This window comes from Anabrus simplex, chromosome X (genome assembly GCF_040414725.1).
Source record: "Anabrus simplex isolate iqAnaSimp1 chromosome X, ASM4041472v1, whole genome shotgun sequence".
Lineage (NCBI taxonomy): Eukaryota > Metazoa > Arthropoda > Insecta > Orthoptera > Tettigoniidae > Anabrus > Anabrus simplex.
The window spans coordinates 98,367,360-98,382,405 of NC_090279.1; positions in this window are offsets into that span (position 1 = coordinate 98,367,360).

Sequence of the window (15,046 nt, forward strand, 5' to 3'; positions counted from 1 at the left end):
CATAGCCACCCCTCCTCTGCTTGGTTGGCCAGTTGGAGTGCATGCTGTCAGACCAAGATCAGCCTACTCTGCAACAACCAACATAGATTTCTGCCTTCGATATACAGTAGGTACAATTGGCACTGTCTGAAGTGAGTTTCCACTGTCTTCAACTGGCATTTCGTCTAGGTCACAGCAAAGTCCCTTGCACACCGTAATGTTGTGGAAGTAGCAGCATATTGTTCATAATACTGTACTAAATTAGCAAGCAATTCCTTGGACATAGCTCTTAATAGGTGGAGCTATGTTGCGACTTGGCATGGGAATGTTTTGTGCTGGATCAGCTGCCATATTATTGTATGTAGATCCTGATGCTACATATTTCTGCAAATTTATTAGAACTCCTCTCCTGCGGATGGACTGAAAGGAAGCATTATTTGTACCTCCTGCATGTTGTAAGAGCGAGCAATCACAGAAACTGTAATCTCTCTCGTGTCTTTTAAACCTTCAAATATATTCATGATTCCATCCTTTTCCTTGTAGCAGAATTTTTTTATATATCCTACTGCCACATAAAATAGAACATTTTTATTTTAAATAGTGTAGATCAATGAATACAAGGGATGCATACAATTTTGTAGCTTGACATTGTTTATCATCTAAATGCAGATGACTGATTGAATGATATGTTGTGTTTTGGTGCAGTATGTAGGAACAGAGTATGTGCTATCATGTCTTGGTTCCTTCAAACACTAATCTGCCAGAGATTTGCCATCCTCTAGTAGATGCAAAAGAAGTACAAATCTCAATATTTTTCAGTGTGTGGCCCTAGGTGCCTCTTTTGACAGACTGAAAGATGTATCATATAGTAAGTTCCTTGGGAAAATACAAATGGTGTTGCTGAAAACTTTTGCAATGTCAGTGCAACGTTAAACTGCAATAAGAGAGAAAAGTATTATGTTGTACCTTGTCAGTTCCAGTCTCTCTTTCATAAATGAATGATCTTGTATTTGTGTTGTATTGGATAGTTTTCTGGCTGATGAATATTAATTGATGATTAACACTGCTGAATATAATGTCATGCGATTATGATATACTACGATCACTAAAACTTTTGTTCTAATTTCTACCCCATTTTATACCTGTAACACTGTGGATAGTAGGTAGAATATAGCTCCATAAATCAAAAGATCATGTTTCATTTCAATTTACCTTTGAATCCTACAAACTCCCTCCTTAGCATATGAGTTTCCTTTCATCATTTTGGTTCCTGTGTATGGTTTTATTTCTTACAGTGTATTTATAATTTATTTCCTGCATAAGTGGCATATCTTGATACTATTGACTGTTACAGTTGGCTTAAGTAGTGTTAAAGAGGACTGATGTACGAGGGGATGTTAGTGTCTATTTCTCTCGTAGGTCTTAATCTGAGATAAGTATTGCCAATCCCACTCACCTTCAGGTCACTTCCTTCCTCCCTTTATGAGTTAGCTTCCATTTTCCTCAGCAGAAACAAACAAAAGCAGCACAGGCAAGGCCAGTCACTCCGATCCTGGAAGGCTTTGTGAATTAGTAAAAATAAAATATAGCTCCATTATTGAAATAATTATAATAAGCAGCACAAGTGGTAAGCTTCTTTTCTCCAGCAAAAAAATTATTAATAATAATAATAATAAAGCACAGGCCAACCTCCAGGTGTATTGTTGTTCAGAATGCAGTATTTCAGAAAAAGGTAACAGAAAGAAGGAAAGAAAGAAAAGGAAATGAAAGAAAAATATAAGAGAAATAAAAAAAGAAAAAATATATTAAATGTAATATTTAAGATTAGAGGGGGGACGAGAACCTGGGGACCCTCCGCGCGCTAAACGATTTAAATCACCCGCCCGGGAATTTTAGGTCAGCCCTGTTTACACTAGAGACGCTGGTGTGCAATTCCTGGCGATCTTTGCGCAGCCGTTGCGTACAGAAGTAAAAAATAACGTTGAGAGTCATCTCTTACTCATTCTCTTTGACCACGTGTAAAGCCCACTAGAGCAGGACTGTATTGATAGTTGATAGTTAGAAATATAACGGGACATTGCACCCAGTGCTGTTTTCAAGAAGTGTCGTGTACTCTGGAGTTGTCACTGGTAATTCATCCTTTCCTAAATTCAGCCCGTTCTACTGACTGATACAAATCAAATCCGTTCTTTAAGTGTTTGTTTTAAGTGATTACACTGAATTAAAATATCAGGTTTTGTCTCTAGGTGTGAGGTATGTGTTACATAAGACGCGTATTAGCCATTTGTACAGCCTATTCCGTTAATTTATTGTGCTACAGATTTTCTTCATTGAGAAATTGTGATTTCTATCATTTACACTGTGTCCACAATCACTATTGTCGATAAGGTTCAAGTTCTATAATTTACTTTTGCGAAAATTATACATCTCAATTGGGAACAGTAAGAAGTTGATACTAATCTTTCTCAGTTTCAGCATTCTACATATTATAACATTTAATATTATTTAATTTTCTTAAATTTTATTTCTACTTAAGCATTAAAACTGTATACGCATATAACCGCATCCTTTTTGAAAACTCCTGGCCTTTGTGTCACAAGTGCCAGCAAATCTGTTCCTCGTGTGTTGTAGCAATATAACGTAACTTACCTTACCTATCAAAATTTTTTGGAGTGAAGAATATTTCTGAAGGGCTACGCAGGTGAAGAATCGCGGATATTAGTTCCAGAAAGAAATTACAATATGTAGTGCATAATTTTAATTATTGTGTTGTTGTGTTATTTACCTATGTTTGCAATTTAATAGTGACGCTGTGAATGTTGAGTTGTTCTTTACACTGTAGGCTGCGACATATGGTAGTAGGGTTCGAAATTTTGAGAAGTTTCCGTTTAGGATATCATATGTAGAATTCTTGTTATGGTTATCAGTGTTGTTATGGAGATTCTTCTGCATTGTATCAGTCATAGAAAACTTGAGGTCCAATAGGTATGATCACAATATTAACAGTCATGTAAAATTTTGAGTCTCTTTGGTATGTTCATAATATTGACGGTCATGTAAAATTTCAAGCAAAATGATTAGTCTATTGACAGATAACCTAAGTAGCAATGACAGAAATAAGGTAATATATTTCTCTGGCCTATGTTTTAGTGTAAAATCATTGGAAGTAATCAAGAACCCCAGTACCTTCTAACTACTTCAGTTGCAGTGTGAAACGGACCTGCAAGTAAAAATCAAAGAGGAACCAGCCTGGCTTGAAAGAACAACAAATGCATCACTTGTGAGTCTCATGGCAAATAACTTTTTAGAGGTCAGAATTTAACCCTTAGTAGCTGAATAAGTTTGGCAGGGGCATAATTTACTATGTGCTTCCCCAATATTAACCCCAGCAGTCGCCATTTGCTACATGGGCATCTAGGAAAAGTATGTCTCTCTTTTGTTTCTTTATCTGGGAGTATGTGATAATGTACTACGCAAGGCAGCCAACTCTTAGGAAGTACAAACAACAGTATTTATATACATCTATAGGTCCAACTAGTGACAGAAACTTTGTTCATGGGGCCAGGAAAGGGGTTCTGGTGGCACATGCCCCCAGATGATGGTCGCCAAGTGGACAATTGGCCTCTAGCATTTACTAGGGAGATGGCAGTGCATGCTATGTTTGATAGTGGCAAAAAGCTGAATTAAAGTTGTGGACTTGATAGTGAAGGAACCTTGGTTAGGTCTAGCTACCAATGAAGTTGTGACAGGCAGCGTTTCAAGATCGATGCATCAGGACATTTCATGAGTTAAGTACCCATCAAATGACTGTTTATTGTTTATTGATTATCTCTGGCGTTTATTGAAATGGATTTCTGTAGGTTGTATGGTTATGTTTTTATTCTCCAGGGTTTGGTAACGGTATCGTTGTGTGATTGACATCATCTCCTATCATACATTATCCAATTTTAGTGCTAGTAACTGCTGAAATGAAGGACAATTTTGGGTGCTGGATTTAATTCGGTTATGGCAAGTAGGTCTTTGAATCTCATAGTGAACATATTTTTCCTCCAAAAGAAATTCTAGGTAAGATTTGCATCATTTAAACTTCTTTACAATGTTACTAATGTTGGGTGATCTCATAGTAAAACTCTGCCTTGGCGGAGAAGCTGTGAAATAATTTTGGAGAAGAAGCGACTTATTGTCATCATCTTTCCTTGCTCTGTCTGTTGCTACTGTAAACACAGTCCATTGTAATCTGAATGTGTGGCTTACAGTTCAGTCTCTCTTCATCTGATAGCTTACATGGTGATCTGATAACATTCTACTTTCATGTTGGGGAGTGTAATTTGGGTCCATTCTAGAGGTATTTGATGAAGCTGAATATCCCAGCACACGTCTGTAGTTATACTGGCATAAAAGTGAATTCCTGCACATCATTCTTGCACCTCAGAGTCTTTGAAAACCTTGAGAGTTGGAAGAGGGATATTCAATGAATAATTGTGACTCGGCAGCAAAAATCTACTCCCAACACTGTGAACTGCTAATTTATAGATGTGATATTGTCCAGGAGTTGCTTAAAGGTGAAATTCTGCAGCTTATGCACACTGTTCTCTGAATAAAAGTTTGCTGGTTGAGTTCTAAATTATAGACACTACAGAAGAGAACGGTGTCTGAACATATCTGAGATGCGAGTGCACTGCTATTCAAGATCTATACTCTTGACACTTCTTGTTATGTTCTATTCTTGGGTATATAGAAAAAAACAATAGGTGTCATCAACAACAACGGAATTCAAGAACTACAATGTGACCCTACAAATAAATTTCAAAACAAAATAAAACAAGCTATCCAGCAAACAGACTTTATTCTCACAGAACAAGGAAAGGAAAGCCTCACTATCAAAAAATCCCAAACTCCCCACAGTAAGAGCCATCCCCAAAATACACAAAAGCTCATGTCCCATTAGACCAATAGTAAATTATGATGTGCCAATTTACAATTTAAGCTAACAACTGAAAAAATCCTAAAAGAGAAAATCTCACTTAAAGAAGACAGATAAATTAAAACCAGCCTAGAACTAATCAACCCCTTCCCGCCCGAAAGCGCCCGACTGTTAACTTTGCCTTACGGTCCGTATTGCCCGAAAACACCCAGCTGCATTTTCTGCATACGTGTGCAATCTATGCAATAGTTTTGTATTTTTTGGTAGTGAATTGTTTATTAGGCTTTGATGAACATGCAGCACAATATACAAGGCTTAGGAAATAAAAGAAGAGTGAGAATTCGTCTTGAAGTTGTCTAGGCAACGGACTTGAACTTCCGCGAGTGCTGGTCAGCTGTTTAGTTCGTAAACATGATGGGATTGAATACTGCGGATATTGAGACTGAGCTGAATAACGGCATAAGAAATGACATAGAATTGTTGAACATGGGTGGAGGTAAATTTTAAGTTAGTAAATAACGTATCAACAAAGATAATTTTACTGATAACTGTGATATAAGTGAATACGGATATCTAGAAATCGGACCTGATGATGATGCGGCTGCAATTCAGGTAACACAAACATTTTGTTTCATTGCTCAATGATTATATGGATGATGTTGATCCTATCAATAATTTCAATAGAGTATTATGAGAAATAGGTTATATTTTTACATATGTTAGGCGGAGAAAATCTATTCATTGACGTTAGCGATTGCGTATATATCAATGCAGCAATCAAACAGGCGAATTTCAGAAAAATAGAAACAGAATGGGAAGACACTTGCTAGAGGAAATGAAAGTTGATATACAAGGTCACCATTACACTTCCAGAATCTCATCTTTATTGGCTTAGTGGGATTTAGACAACATGAGAATATGACAAATACAGCCTACCTCAGTGTTGAGTATCTCCAGAACGGGTGGGGGTTTGAACCGAATAAACTTATGACTCAATGAATAGAGAAATGGACATGATGGTATGTTAAATGTTGTAAATGGTGGCATGTTTTCTAATATTACTGAAAATGAAACGGTGTGCTCTGCTTGAATGTTTCCTAATTAATAGGTTGAAACCTGGGGATAAGCGGAGCAAAAATGTGGGTGGTGAAGGGTTAAAGATACCCTTTGACATCACTAACATGTACACCAACGTAACAATAGATGAATCCATTAAAATTATCGAAAATCTTCATAAAGAAAATCGTTCACTGCAGGAAACCAAAGAAATAATTAGCCTTATTAGAACAATGCTACACCAAAATAGCTTTGCATTCACTGACAAGATCTATTGCCACAAAGAAGGGTTAGCCATGGGCTCACCATTATAAGGTATAATAGCAAACATTTTTGAATAACTTTGAAAACATCTTCTGAACGTATCAGCATTCAAAAGGAATATTATACTGCAGCAGGTATGTAGGCGACATCATGTGCATATGATAATGACTTCACTAATGCACACCAGTTATTAAACACATTAAATTATTTACAAAATTCCACCAGCTTCACAATGGAGCAAGAATCTAATAAGAAAATAACACCACAATCAGCAGGAATAACGGAAATCTGTCTTACAAAGTGTACAGAAAGCCCACTCAGGTGTTGCATGCTATTGACGAGTCTAACCATGCATACACACTAAAAATAGCTGGATTGAATACACTTACTGACAGTGACAATGCAACACCAAGGAGGAGTGGTTCGAAAGGGATGAAAATTGGGGAAAAAACAGAGTCGGCACGGAAGAATAATTGATGTTTATTTCAAACCGATATGCAGGTTACACAATGCGCACGGCATCGACTCTGTAGGATGTAGGACCACCGCGAGCGGCGATGAACGCAGAAACACGTCGAGGTACAGAGTCAATAAGAGTGCGGATGGTGTCCTGAGGGATGGTTCTCCATTTTCTGTCAACCATTTGCCACAGTTGGTCGTCCGTACGAGGCTGGGGCAGAGTTTGCAAACGGCGTCCAATGAGATCCCACACGTGTTCGATTGGTGAGAGATCCGGAGAGTACGCTGGCCACGGAAGCATCTGTACACCTCGTAGAGCCTGTTGGGAGATGCGAGCAGTGTGTGGGCGGGCATTATCCTGCTGAAACAGAGCGTTGGGCAGCCCCTGAAGGTACGGGAGTGCCACCGGCCGCAGCACATGCTGCACGTAGCGGTGGGCATTTAACGTGCCTTGAATACGCACTAGAGGTGACGTGGAATCATACGCAATAGCGCCCCAAACCATGATGCCGCGTTGTCTAGCGGTAGGGCGCTCTACAGTTACTGCCGGTTTTGACCTTTCTCCACGCCGACGCCGCACTCGTCTGCGGTGACTATCACTGACAGAACAGAAGCGTGACTCATCGGAGAACACGACGTTCCGCCATTCCCTCATCCAAGTCGCTCTAGCCCGGCACCATGCCAGGCGTGCACGTCTATGCTGTGGAGTCAATGGTAGTCTTCTGAGCGGACGCCGGGAGTGCAGGCCTCCTTCAACCAATCGAGGGGAAATTGTTCTGGTCGATATTGGAACACCCAGGGTGTCTTGCACATGCTTAAGAATGGCGGTTGACGTGGCGTGCGGGATGCCACCGCTTGGCGGCGGATGCGCCGATCCTCGCGTGCTGACGTCACTCGGGCTGCGCCTGGACCCCTCGCACGTGCCACATGTCCCTGCGCCAACCATCTTCGCCACAGGCGCTGCACCGTGGACACATCCCTATGGGTATCGGCTGCGATTTGACGAAGCGACCAACCTGCCCTTCTCAGCCCGATCACCATACCCCTCGTAAAGTCGTCTGTCTGCTGGAAATGCCCCCGTTGACGGCGACCTGGCATTCTTAGCTATACACGTGTCCTGTGGCACACGACAACACGTTCTACAATGACTGTCGGATGAGAAATCACGGTACGAAGTGGGCCATTCGCCAACGCCATGTCCCATTTATCGCTCGCTACGTGCGCAGCACAGCGGCGCATTCCACATCATGAGCATACCTCAGTGACGTCAGTCTACCCTGCAATTGGCATAAAGTTCTGACCACTACTTCTTGGTGTTGCATTTGCTCTGTCAGTCAGTATACAAGGATACACAGAGCTGTTTCCATACCAATGAGCACAATGGAGTTCAATGAAGAGGCACAAATTGTTAAACAAATCATGAAAGAAGACAACCACCCTCCAGGCACAGTAGATAAAATATTAAACAAACAAAAGAAAAGTCCCTGGAAAACCACCACACTTGGTTCTCAACTACATTAATAATAACACATAAAATGTAGGTTATATCTTTAGGAAACAGGGTTTTAATTAACCTTCAGGATGAACAACACACTGCAGAGACACATCAACAAGTGCACCTAAACAAAAAAGACCTTTCTCAAAGTCACGAGTCTGTGAACTCAAGTGCCAAGAATTTAACTGCAATGCCACCTATATAGGACAGACAAAACAAAATTTCCACACAAGATTCAAAGAACACAATAAACGATCAGATATAATCAGCATTCAGCCTTTGGGGAGCACATATACGACAGTTCACACTATTTCACAGACATCAACACAGATCTAAAAATTTTACACATTGAAAATAAAATCAAATCTTCGAATATGAGGGAAGCAATCGAGATCTACATCGCAAAAAGTGCTAACGTAACCAACTTAAATGACCATACACACTTAAAAAATTCCCCGCACATTGCTCTACTCACGTAATATCTGGACCATACTTACTCATTAAATTTGCATTTATCACAATAATATCCTATAGCTATTCTCTATTTCAATTCCATACATTATTCATCTAAAATCATTCAGTTGCATTCATCCATCTTACATAAAAGTACATTATAACATGAAGTAGGTTATTAACCTTCTCTCCCCTCTCCAGTGTGGAAAGAGTATTCCACAGTGCTCCACTCGTTCCATCCTACTTCCCCCTCTCCTCTCCATGGTACAGTGTACTAGATTTTAACATCCAGTAGGAGGGATCCACAATGTTCGGCACTCCCCTCTCATGCTTCCCTTCCCCTCTCCGTAAGGTTTGTGCTATACTCAAAACTTTCCATTTACCTCTCCATGACCACAGTCCTGAAATAGTATTTGGTGACAACAAAGTTGGCATTGGCAGTCTAGATAAGTTCAGGAGTTTTCTCGATATATTAATACTTGTAAATTTCTTATTTGTCAGTACTGGCTCATGTTATCACTGAACTCTCTATCATTGACAAGTTTATGCAACGTAAACAATGCTGTACATATATGCATATTTTGTGTGATTTCATAGAATCTGAGGATGTTCTTGTAGAATGAAACATGTCATTCTTTGTATAATAGAGTGTTTATTTTTTACGGGTATGTTTATAGTGTAATAATTTATGTTAAAATTGTATGTTTGACAAACTAGAAAGTTTTTTGTTACATTTAACTAAGTCTACAATGGAAAGTATGGCTTCATCTTTAAAAAACTCTCCATTTTGTGCGTCATTTTATCTTCCTTTCCTTAGTTCAGCTACTGTTCGATTTCTTCTGTATTAAATCGGATAAGTGAGTATATTCTGGAATTTTATACTTTAATTCGCTTTTATTAGTAAACCAAATTGTAACAGAATGTAAGCTTTTGATCACAGTTCCTCCTGCACCCCTGTAGTGTCAAAATGTTTCATGAATCCAAGTGAAAAATTTAAAGGTCTCGTAGTACGAGGGCCATCCGATAAATAGGTTTCCCTATTTTACAAAAAATACAAGCAGGCTATTTACACTTGTGCTGGCCCTGCAGTATGGGGGTAGCATTCCTGCCTCTTTCCCAGAGGCCCCGGGTTCAATTCCTGGCCAAGTCAGGGATTTTTACCTGCATCTGAGGGCTGGTTGGAGGTCTACTCAGCCTATGTGATTAAAATTGAGGAGCTATCTGACAGTGAGATGGTGGCCCTGGTCTAAGAAGTCTAGAATAACGACGGAGAGGATTGTTCGTACTCACCACATGACACATCGTAATCTGTAGGCCTTTGGGCTGAGCAGTGGTCACTTGGTAAGCCATGGCCCTACGGGGGCTGTTGCCCCATGGTGATTGGTTTATTTACCTTTGAGAAATATTTAATTTTCATTCTACAACTCGTACACTACTTTTCCACTTAGTCACTATTTCAGTGCAAACATTTTGTTATCTTGACAACAGTTTCTTGATACCTTCATCATACCGGGTCGGGTCCCATCTCTGTAGACAGCGGTGCACTTCCTCTTCCACCTCTTCATCAGTTGCAAACCGCTTACCTCCAAGGTGCAACTTGAGGTGTGGATAGAGATGGAAATCACTCGGGGCAAGTTCCGCAGAATAAGGTGGATGGGGAAAAAGGTCCCTTTTGAAGTTCTGCAGCAAATCCTGCGTCCTTTGAGGTGAATGGGCAATATTTTCTGAGACAAGACCAGAACGTTTTCGTTGGATTTCAACTCTGAGCTTCGTGAGGACCGTGCAGGACCTCTCATGTGTGACCACAGTGCATTGGGGCAGTCAGTCAACCAATACAACATCATTACAGTCCCAAAAGGCAGTAGCCAAAACTATGCCTACAGAGGCTGAGGTCTAATCGGGCAAGTTGGCCATGCGGTTAAGGCCGCGCAGCTGTGAGCTTGCATCTGGGAGATAGTGCGTTCGAACCCCACTGTCGGCAGCCCTGAAGATGGTTTTCCGTGGTTTCCCATTTTCATACCAGGTAAGTATTGGGGATGTACCTTAATTGACGCCACAGCTGCTTCCTTCCCACTCCTAGGCTCTTCCTCTCCAATTGTCAACATAAAAACCTATTTGTGTCGGTGCGATAGTAAATTGTAAAAAAGAGTCTGAGGTCTTGGCCCTTTTTTATGAGCATGTTCGCCAAGTTTCTTCCATAGCATGCTTTGTGGTTTTGTTTTTAGAGTTGAATAATGCACCCTGCTTTCATCTGCAGTAACAATGCGGGAAAACATTTGATCTCCCTCTCTTTGAAGCATTTGCAGGAAAGCTCAGGCTACTTCGTTCTGTTATTGCTTGTGAGCATCAGTAAGAGAACTTGGGACCCATCTTGCACAGACTTTTCAATACTGCAAGACATTCAACAATATCATTGCAATAAAGGACTGCCCAGTTTCCGTGCCGGGAGGCAGTAGATTCATTATCTCATCAGTGCTGACGCATTAATCTTTGTCCACCACATTCTGACCAACAGTGGCTGTAATGGGCCTGGCGCTGCGCTGTCATCATGTACATCTTGCTGCCATTCCAGGAACCATGAATGCCAGCATGCATATTTCACTATAAACTCACACCAAATGGCAATGAATATTGGTAGCCATTTCATTTTTTGCCGTCGAAAAGCGAATAACAGGACAGAGTTCACAAGTGGAAACGCTTTCAAGTAGTAGCTCCATGGCAGGTAGTGCCTTACTGGTGAACACAGAGCATGCACGTGCGGTTGAAGATCACCTTACCCCAGCCATACGCCAGTGGAAGTTCCTACAGTACCAACTTAATTCTGAAACATGTGGTTTGCAGAGAGAAAATAAGGAAAATTATTTATTGGATGACCTTCGTAGATCATGAAACAGCTTCTGTAACTGCAGATGTACACTCCAACACTGATGGTGTTCTCATCCCCACAGTTCTTCACAGAACACTGCATAACATCCTTGAGTAGATATAAAAGAAGAATTCTGGACCAGCTTTGCGAGAGAAGAATTCTGGACCAGCGGCAGCCACTGCGCATGCCCGTGCGCTTCCTCTCCCCCTGAAGGGGCCTCTCACTTGGCAAGGCACGTGCGGAGGGCACCTCTCGCTGTCAAGGCTACACACAAGTGTGGAATGTCGCTCCTTGCGGTAGCTTACTACTGCTAAGCTTATGGTGGGTGGGCGTGATAGGTAACATCACTTGTTTTGGTGCGTAATTGAGTATCTTCTTACTCAAAGGTATTGTAAGAGCAAAACAAGTTCACTATTAACCTTACTCTTCTAGTAGAGATTAAAAAAAAGATCCTCTATTGAGTGTAATAAAACTGCTTAGCTCAATTATAAAAAAATATTCTACCCTACTTGCCTATGTGATTACCTCTTGAATTGTTGATGTTGGTGACAGGAAAGACATTTTGACAAAAATCATCATGTTAGATATGTTACTAAATTTATATATTTTTTTGCAGAGTTCTTTTTACTTGTTAGGGTGCATGTAGGAAATGTTAACTACACTTACCCAGAGGTCTTTATGTAAGAGGTAAATATTTCTTGAAAGGCAAGGTTCTGTGAGTAGATTTGCTTCTAAAAGTTATTTGCTGGAGTTCCTCTCACTGCTCAAGGTGAGACAGCTACATGTTAAATAATTGCAGCAACTGGATTTGCTTCACAAGGTTACTTGCTGGCGAAAGGTGAACAGGATATGATATTTTTTTTGTAAAAAAGAATCGCTCCTCTCCTCCGGCTTACCTGTCTGTTGAAGGTTAGATACTAACAACTCTAGCCAACTGGTGATGAGTGAAGGACAACACAAAAGTGGTTAATTTAATTAATAAAAATATTTTTCTTGACTACTTACCTTTAATTATTTTTCGACAGGATGCACATCTAGCTGTAATTCTTGACGATAGATACACGCATTGTTTACTAACCTTACATCAATAAATGTCATCTATGAAATATCATTGTACTAGGTAAAAAACAAATAAAAAAAACTCGGATAAAGTCTGAAATCAGAGGTTGATTAAGACATTCCGTTGTTACGAACGCGATAGTATGAATTTTTACATACGGAATAAAACAAAAACATCTCGCCATTTTTGTTGGATACGTCGGCAACTGTTTGTACTCATCGAGGTCAAACAGCCCATACCTGAGAGTGTCATGTCTGTGATTTCTTATTATCTTTGTCCAAGATGGCTAACACAAAAAATGCATTATGATCTCTGAACGAATAAATTAGTTAGGCTAACACATGATGTGCTATCTCATCAAAAATTATATCGAATATATATGTTTAGCACGGAAGATGAAATAATAAATCGTCTAATGAATCAGTTAGGGGCGCGTGAATTCACCGCAAAGAACTTCAGTGAACAAAGACATCAAACAAGACAGTGTTTTAACAAAACAAAAGAACGTGCTGCCACGTAGCTGAAATATTGGTTGAAAAACTGTAAAGCATGGTTTCTTTTAAAATAAAATATTACGAATTATTTCTTAATCAACCTCTGAATTGAGACTGTGTGTGAGTGAAAGCTATAATTTGTCACACCTACACAGGTTGGTGATTTGAGGATAGAAAAAAAATCTGGTAAAGGATTCAAGGTTATAGCATTTGGTTGGTGTAAAAACAAAAAAAATATGTGTATGCATATATAGGTTAGGATGAATTATTCAAGCAACTCGAATAATAAGTGGAACATCACACTGTTTTATTTACCTGTTAGTTCAAAATACATGATTAAATTCTTTCTTACATGCTTCACAGTCTTTAATCATTGGATTCGGTCCGTTAAAACCATCAACCTCGTCCTGTCCTCTGTAGCAATAATGTCTGACACATGGGCTGCAGATTGCTATTTCCAGTTTTGCTTTTACATAGTAGGGTAGTTTCTCCCATGCTTCATCTAAATCTTTAGCGGCATATGTTGAGAGAAACCCAGATGGTAAATAGCGCATTAGATGTTGTGGCATTCGAAGTAAACTGCCATGTGTATAGTATGATGTAATAGCCTCACTTACTAGTGAGAAATATATTGTACGTAAAGGATCAGGTTTAATACTTGGTGTACAAAGTTCACATTTACACTGGATGTTACGGTTTCTCTTCTCACCAAACTCATTCTTTACTTGTCGCTCCATGACTGATGACACGCACACACTGTTGCCAACAAAGACAATACCTTAATATTTATTCACACATTTTTTTAAATAGTGTGCTACAGTTTACGTTACGTCACACCTACATGGCGTATACTCCAGTTAGCTTTAAGGTACACTTCCCTTAGCAGTTGCCTAGTGTGAAAATAGCGAACTGGAGAGAATAATTTTATGATTGTCAACGAGGAGGATCGAACTTGTACTCTTCTAGATGTGAGCGAATTCACTTGCTTTATATAAAAATTGTAATGCTAGGTGTAAGATAATCTCACATTATATTACCAGACGTGACTTTATTGTGTGTAAAATTATTATTTTGTAGACATATGTTTGAAGCAGAATATTCCTTTGTAGTGTATATCTATCCCGGATGTTTCCTGCAAGCAGCTTTCGCATAAACCGGTTAACGCCTTACTTCTTTCGCGGTCATTGCTGGTCATGGCCGTGCTTTGACCACGGTTTCGTCAAGGGTACAAAAAAAGGATGCGTAAACTTAAGTCCGATCGCTACGCAGCTTACTAGCAGATGTATCCAGGCAGGTTTTTTTGAAACTAGTTTTGTTTTTTCAAATTACATATCGCCGTTAGAACGGGTATATATACTGCGAATCGCTTGCTGTAGCTACGTTAAAGTTTCGAAATGTCAGCAGTACAACGTAGCCTTTTAGAAAAACTAGTAGCGCTGCGGGATGTAATTAGAATAAAGGAGGAATGTGAATTAAATAATATTGTAGAAGTAGAGGGTGCGTTTGAACGCGCTATTGTGAATAGAATGAGGGAGTTCACTAACGAAGAGTTTCAGCTCTTTATTAGTGTGTACTCCGACATTATATCACGGCGCAATAGCCCTTATTTCCACCTATTTTTAATTCATAAATTTAATTACTTTCTCTGCTGCGCGTTATTAGCAGAGCTACGAGCGATGATAGAAGAAAGTAACGAAGATGTTATTGGTGAGTTTCAACTTTTTTTAATTTTAAGAAATTCGTTTACTGTAGGATTGCGAAAGATTTTAATTTTACATTATCTTTTTCTTTAATATAGTAGATGAACAACAAGTAGAAGAGCCTGTAAGACCAGAAGAATTAAATTTCTTTGAACCGATATAGGTGAGTGTAAAAAAATATTTTTCTTGCTTTCTTTTTTTTCTGCTCTTAGGAAGATAAACTAATTAAAGAGATTTATTTTACGTCACACTAACACAGATACGTAAAGGAGTAGGCAAAAGGATGGAGTTTAAGT